Source organism: Rutidosis leptorrhynchoides, chromosome 8 (assembly GCF_046630445.1).
Source record: "Rutidosis leptorrhynchoides isolate AG116_Rl617_1_P2 chromosome 8, CSIRO_AGI_Rlap_v1, whole genome shotgun sequence".
Lineage (NCBI taxonomy): Eukaryota > Viridiplantae > Streptophyta > Magnoliopsida > Asterales > Asteraceae > Rutidosis > Rutidosis leptorrhynchoides.
This window is the reverse complement of record NC_092340.1, coordinates 316,809,605-316,817,379: the sequence shown is the minus strand read 5'-3', so window position 1 is coordinate 316,817,379 and position 7,775 is coordinate 316,809,605.

Below are 7,775 nucleotides of genomic sequence, written 5' to 3'. Positions count from 1 at the left end.
GATGATACAGTTTCAGATGAAAACCTCAGATTCTTCTCATATACTCAAGATCTCGTAAAAGACAACCAGATTAAAATGAGATACGTTCAATCAACAACTCTGCTGATCTTTATACCAAAGCACTGCCAACTGCTATTTTCAGAACACACGTTCATAATATTGGCATGAGGCATGTTCAGAAGATGTAACAACTCAGGCGTTGCCTACTTGAGGGGGAGTCAACTCTATGCTGCACTCTTTTTCCCTTAGCTAAAGTTTTATCCCAATGGGTTTTCTTTAGCAAGGTTTTTAACGAGGCAGTACTAGTTATTCTCTAATAAAATTGTCATCCAAGGGGGAGTGTTATAAAATATCTAGATTGGATGTTAATTTTATTATTATTATATTTCTTGCATAGTAATATTTTATACTATAAATAGACATGTATGGTAGCCATTTAAGGTGCACCATTTCTCTTGAAATATCAATATCAATATTTCTTGTCTCCTTCTTCTCTCTTTTTCTCTCTTTGTTCTTATAACCATTAAAGGTAGTTATAAGCCTACTGAATTATAACATATATATCTTTATAATTATTTGGTTATTTAGTTGAAATCAGTTTGTGACAACGGTCACAGAACAGGTTCGTTTGTTTAATTTGGACCCCGTTAGGGCCGCCTAACGAGGTACGTAAGATTTAAGATAACTGTTAAATACTTGTGTGTAATGGGGTATTGTGTTTAACACTAATATATAATCAAGTAACTAGCTTCTTCTCTCATTTTTCTTGAAGCTTCCAAATTACTCCGTACCTAATTTCCTTTCACCCTTGAAACCCTAATCTCTTAGGTCTAGATTTTGTGTTTAAATTGTGTTATGTAATCAGTTGCTACTTGTGGTCATAACAAGGTAAGAATCGTTCGTTTTCATGACGTAATCTGAGTTTAAATGGGATTTTTAGTTAGGGTTTTGACAAAGTGGGTTTTGATGTCAAATTGGTTGATTTTGATGTTGGTTTGGTGTAAAACATTATGTTTATGTTCCTTTAGTTGTTATAAACGTTTTCTAAGCTTCATTCGGTGTGAAAACGTTTAGAAATCGAGATTTGGGTAATTTTGGTTCGAAACCCGTCAGTTTCTGCTGCTGTTGCTCGATGAATACAACCGTACGATTGCAGCTTGCAACGCACGGGTAGACTGTGCAATCGTACAGATGCAGTGGTATTGGTGCAACCGGGCAGTGAGTGCGTAACCGTACGAATGCACGATACAACCGTACGGATGGACTTGCAACCGTACAGATGCATGTGCAACCGTACGGATGCAGATCAGTGCTGACTATTGTTGTTTAATGGCTGTTTTATAGACGTTATGCTGCCCGTGTTTCTTATGATAATCAGGATGTAAATTCTGAAAATGCATAAGTGTTAGGTGGACTTTTAGTGACACTTTTGTGACTGATTTGCTGATTGTTCTGTTTTGTGCTAACGGACAGAAACTAACTTGATTTGCCTTATGTTTAGGTGATAAGGATAAGAAAGAAGCTCAGTGATAAATTATCTAAGCTAGTTGCTAGTAATCGGTGAGTGGGATTATCACTTGGTGAAGTATAGAGTAGCAAGTTGCGCTACTATGTTTATATTGTTGTTAATTGCCAGGTTTAGTAATTATGTTGTACAGTTGATCGTAGTTTAGGGTTGTCATGCTTTTAGTAGTATTAGTTTCCTATAGTAGTAGTAGTTGGTTGGTTGTATGTGCACAAGTTGTTGTTGTTGTTGGAACCTTGATCTATTAGGTTCAGCTCAGATCGGTCAACCTTATTGTGGTTGGGTCCAGTTGGCTACTGTTTGTTGAGTATAGTATTGAATGACGCATCACCTGTGTGCGGATGACTATACTGGGATTCAGTAGTAAGGACTATCGGTATATTCTAGCCTGATCAGCTAGGGTCGTGTGCCCGTATAAGCTGTCGATCCTCTAGTTGGAGCATAGTTTCCAGTTGCTAGTTGCTAGTTGTTGTATTTTGTAAGTTGTCACTGTAGGAGTACAAGTTGGTACTGTATGCTAGACCTTTTGATAGTTCCATTCACTTAGCTTTGTTCTAACCCCTTACCTCCTACTTTGCAGGTTATGGATCTTAGTGCTGGTAAGGACGGGAGTCGGGCTTACGATATGTTTGAAAAGACGAACTCTGATGTCTTAGCTTTTGTAAATACGTAACTAGTCGTTTAACGCAACAGTTGTGGTATGTAATGAAGTAATTAACTAATGATGTATGATAATCATGTTTGAAATTAAATAAGGGTATTTATGTAAAATAAGTCTTTCGCTGTGATTTTTTTTTTTTTAAATCAAGGTGTTACAACTTGGTATCAGAGCATAGGTTTGGCCATATGTACATTGTGTTGAATGTCATGTACCCAAACCTTGTGTTGTGTCAAACATATCTAAGGGGACGGGTTAAGTGAATGTAGGGATTACATGTGTTAGTTGATAGGTACTAACATGTTTTCCACTAAGAGTTTGTGTGAGTTGTTGTGGTAGTGCAGATATGACAAATAATACATGAAACGTAACTGGTCCGTCAGCCCCCTGAACATTCAGAGCCCCAGATGAAGATGAGTATGTGTCAGAAGAGGATCTGCAGGAACAAATTCTAGATTTAGAAAGTAAGTTAAAGGAAGCACATGATCGAATAAGGGAATTGGAACAATGTCAGGTAACAGTGAATCAAAGTGGTAGTGTACCGAATCAGATGTTTAGTGGGTATCCGGTGCAGTGAAATATTTACCAGCAAACGGGAAGTGCTTTCCAACAACAGCAATGGTTACCATCTCTATGTCAATATCCTCAACAGTATCAGATGCCACCTCAGTTTATTCAACAGTTCCCAAATCAGATGTGGGGTCTGTATCAGATGCCGACGTTTCAACCATCGAAGAAATGTACTTTCAAACAGTTTCTGAATTGTAATTCGCCAGAGTATTCAGGAAGTTCTAACCTAACAGTGACTCTTAACTGGTTAAGAGAGATAGAAAAGGTTTTTGAGGCTTGTCAGTGTGAACCAGAATTACAGGTTATTTATGCTAGTCGTATGTTGAAAAATAGGGCAATGGTTTGGTGGGATACAGTTATTTATAGTATACCGAAAGAGCAAGTGAGCATGATTATTTGGGAACAATTTCATAGTATAGTTTGTGAGCAGTATTGTTCATCCTATGACCTCAATCGAATTAAGATAGAATTTCTGGCAATGAAAATGACACCCCAATGGACGATAGATGAGGTAATTGAGCAGCATATGGATAAATTAAGGTTCGTGCAACAGTGGGTTCTAGATGAACAGTCTAGAATTCAGCATTTTGTTAATATAATATTACCATAGTACAGAACAATGGTTAGGAGGGCAACGACGTTATCTCAAGCATTTGTTATGGCTAAAATGGTAGGGGATGACGTCAGAGCAGCAAGAAATAGAGTAATAGGTTATGAGATGTCACAACAAGATCAGGTGATGAGTCATTCGGACTCTAGATCAAAGAAGTCTGTTAAGTTGAAACAGAAAAGTGGGTCAGAACAGAGTGGGTCAACATTAAGTCAGAATTCTTGGTGTTATAGTTGTAGATCATCTCATAGTGGTCCTTGTTCAGATTCAACAAAAAGATGTTTGAGATGTGTTATTGTGGGGTACGAGATTCAGATGTGTTCATTCCAAGAGGATGTATGTTAGAGATATCATCAAGTGGGGCATATGTCAGTTCAGTGTCCGTATGTAAGAGGATCAGGTTCTGGGGCGGGGCCAGGAGTGCAGTCGGGATCGGTAGGTGGATCTTCTGGTTCTCCAGTAGGGCAGAAAAGAAAGAATCCACCTACGACAACAGCAAGAGCTTATCGGATGGTTACTTGTAACATCCCGTTTTCTTCATACGTGTCTTAAGGTACTTAGTTAATCGTTCGAACGTTTATATTTCGCTTGTTTATGTGATTAAACTATATAAAGTGTTAACTCAATGTATACGAGGTATATTCATATGTATATGATTGAGAATATATGCATGTATAAGTATATGCATGGGCTTTGATGGTGTTAAGTCATGTAAGACTTAAAGACGAAGTTTAAACGTGTGTAGGAAGCGTGAACGAGATGTACACGTCGAATAAATCATTGTTGTATTAAGTTGTCAAAATGGCCAGTCACAGGCCATTGCCGCGCCGCGGAGATCTTGGGCGCGTCGCGACAAACAAAGCAAATCAAAGTCAGGAGTGAATTCACACATCTCGAAAATCCAGTGTATTGCCGCGCCGCGACAATTGAGGTCGCGACGCGACAAAGCTACTGATCTGATCCGTTTTCCCTATTTAAAAAGGGGTGGTCCAAGGGTATTTTCGTCTTTTCGCGTATGGATCTGATTGGAGCTTTAAAACTCAACCACTTATCTCACTTATTCAATTTCTTTTCTCTTTTCTTCTTCTATTTACTCTCAAAACATAAAATTCCTTTAAATTAAAAGTAAGATTTGAGAGTGAAGAATTGTGAATCTATCTTTGGAGCATGAAGTAAAGTTGTTCTCCTTGTTCTTAGCTACGACCCAATAGTGTTGGTAAGTCTTAACTCCATGTTTTAAGTTTTAGTTAATTTATGGCTAGGGTTTGGGCCATTAAAGACTTGTAAGACCCATTTGGGGGTTTAATGGGCGAATTTGGGTCATATTGATGTAAAGAAACCCTAATGACTATAATCTAGGGTTTGGCTATGTAAATTGAGATTTGTAAGTGTTAGATGGGGTTGTTAGTCACTAATACACTTATAAATGATGAAAGAATTGTTAATGGGTCATGTTTGACTAAAATTGCAAGTGTAAGTGTCAAAATGAGTCAAATGAGTAATAGTTGACCTAATTGGATAAAATGGATATGAAATGCCCATAGTTCGGGTTAGTTGGTGTTAGTAGACTTACATCACTTATTCCTAGAGATTTATGACAAGTCTTAGCCATTAATGGGCGATTTTGGTGTAGTTGAGTTATTTAATGCAATTGGGTCATTAAATGCTCAAGTGTAAGTAATGTGGTTAGTTCCACAAGTTGTGTATTGAATGTGTACTTAATGTATTAGGTACCTTGCTCGAAGCATACGAAAGTGTTAAATCACCACCGACGTGTTAAGGTGAGTGGAATAATTATATATGTAGGTATATGAATTATTTGCTTGTGGGGTATGGGTTAAAGTTCGATGTTGACGATACCATATCCTAGAGTATATTGTTTGTTCGTTTTGATGAGGGTTTAAGTTCGATGTTGACGATACCTCATGTATGGATTTAAAGTTCGATGTTGACGAAGCCATACCAATATTGTAGTGATGTTAGTTGATGAGGGTTTAAGTTCGATGTTGACGATACCTCATATGTGGGATTAAGTTTGATGTTGACGATACCACGTTTATTGGGACGAATGGGGATTAAGTTCGATGTTGACGATACCATTCGTAGGGCTAGCCTTGGGATTTGAGTATTAACGGATGTTATGAACATCAATGTTTGTGTATTGTGTTATAGTATATTATATTGCACGTGATTATATGATATTGCTATACTAGCGTGTGCTATCGGAGGTTTAGCGTTATACTTTAAGATGGTATGCTAATTGTAATGCTAGTATGTATGCGGAATTGTGTAAGTGTTTGCAAGTGAGTAAGTTATATATGTATATGTATAATTATTGCATTCACTAAGCTTTGCTTACCCCTCTCGTTGTTTACTTTTTTTAGGTACGAACATGGATAAGGGGAAAGGGGTTGCCGGGAATTAGATATTCCAATTTTGATGCTTGTGGAAGTTTTTTTTGGAAGTCGACCTAGCGTTTTGGGTAGTTTAGCCCCAAACCATGCTTGAGTATCGTTTGGTTTAAAACTATCAAATATGGGTCGAACTTGTATTACTTTTGATCAAGGGTCTTCGTGCCCGTGATGTAAACTTTAAACATGTTGTACGTTCAAGTGGTTTGTATGAAATGGTTTACGTTATGTAACCAATTATTTTGGGCGTAAATGGTTGATTAAGTTTAAAAAAAAAAATTATCCGGTTGATTACGGGTTGGGTTGTTTCAAGTGGTATCAGAGCATGGTCTAAGGGATTTAGGCGACTTGAGATAGGTGCCTAGACTTAGACTTTATTGTGTGTGCGCGTTATGCGGGACTTGTAGGATACGGGTTGGGCCGGGGATTGGTTAGTGCCTAGTTTTAGGTGAACTAACTATGCGCTAATTGTTTTGTGTGGTGTTTTGCAATCATCAAGCAAGATAGACGTTGTACTAGCGAGTTAATGCGACGTGCTCGCGTAACAATGATTAGCTACCATTGTTACGGGTTCAAATCGTGTCAAACAAGCGATGTACGACGATTGTTGAGCAAGATGGGGCGGTGTGGTGTTCATGTATATTGTGTCATGTCTTATCTTTCGTTATTTAATTTACTTTGTTTTATAGAATGAAGATGAGAAATGGACATGATACCAATAAAGGAGGCATGAGCGAGGACATTGAACTCACGACCAAGGTTGAGGCCATCTTTAAAAGGCTAAAAACGGAATTTCTTGACGATGTCCGAAAGGTTTTTCAAGAATCGGTTGATGGGCAAGTAACCGAAATGATAAATGAGCGAATGAATGCCGCGATCGAGGAGGCATTAGAAGCTAGAAACGTTCATCCTCGTGGTGAAGGGGGTGATGGTAACAGTGGGAATGGAAGGCGGGATTTCCATTACAAAAATTTCAAGGATGCTCAACCCCCGATGTTTAATGGGGTACGTGAAGCGACCCGTCCTAATCCATCCGGACGAAGTCCATATCGATTATAAACGATTCACAACAGTTGATTTCATCGCGAGGTACTTGACCTCTATATGATACATTTTACAAACATTGCATTCGTTTTTGAAAAGACAATCTTTCATTACATCGAAAGTTGACGGCATGCACACCATTTCATAATATATCTAATTATAATTGGCTTAATAAGAATCTTGATGAAATCAATGACTCGAATGCAACGTCTTTTGAAATATGTCATGAAGGACTCCAAGTAATATCTTTAAAGTGAGCAAATGCACAGCGGAAGACTTCTTTCATACCTGAGAATAAACATGCTTTAAAGTGTCAACCAAAAGGTTGGTGAGTTCATTAGTTTATCATAAATAATCATTTCATAATTTTAATAGACCACAAGATTTTCATTTCTCATAAATATTCGTCCCATGCATATAGACAAAAATAATCATTCATATGGATTGAACACCTGGTAACCGACATTAAGAAGATGCATATAAGAATATCCCCTATCATTCCGGGAAATCCTTCGGACATGATATAAAACAACATCGAAGTACTAAAGCATCCGATACTTTGGATGGGGTTCGTCGGGCCCATAGATCTATATTTAGGATTCACGTCAATTAGTAGATTGGTTTACTAATTCTTAGGTTACCAAGCAAAAAGGGCATATTCGGCTTCGATCATTCAACCATATAATGTAGTTTCGATTACTTGTGTCTATTTCGTACAACATTTATAAAAATTGCGCATGTATTCTCAGCCCAAAAATATAAAGGGTAAAAAGGCAAATGAAACTCACCATACTGTATTTTGTAGTAAAAATACATATGACGTCATTTAACAAGTGTAGGGTTGATCTCGGATTCACGAACCTATATCATTTGTATATATATATATTAACACGTATAATATTAATCAACTAAGTTTATAATGTATTAAAATTAATTTTTACATATATCATCATTTTA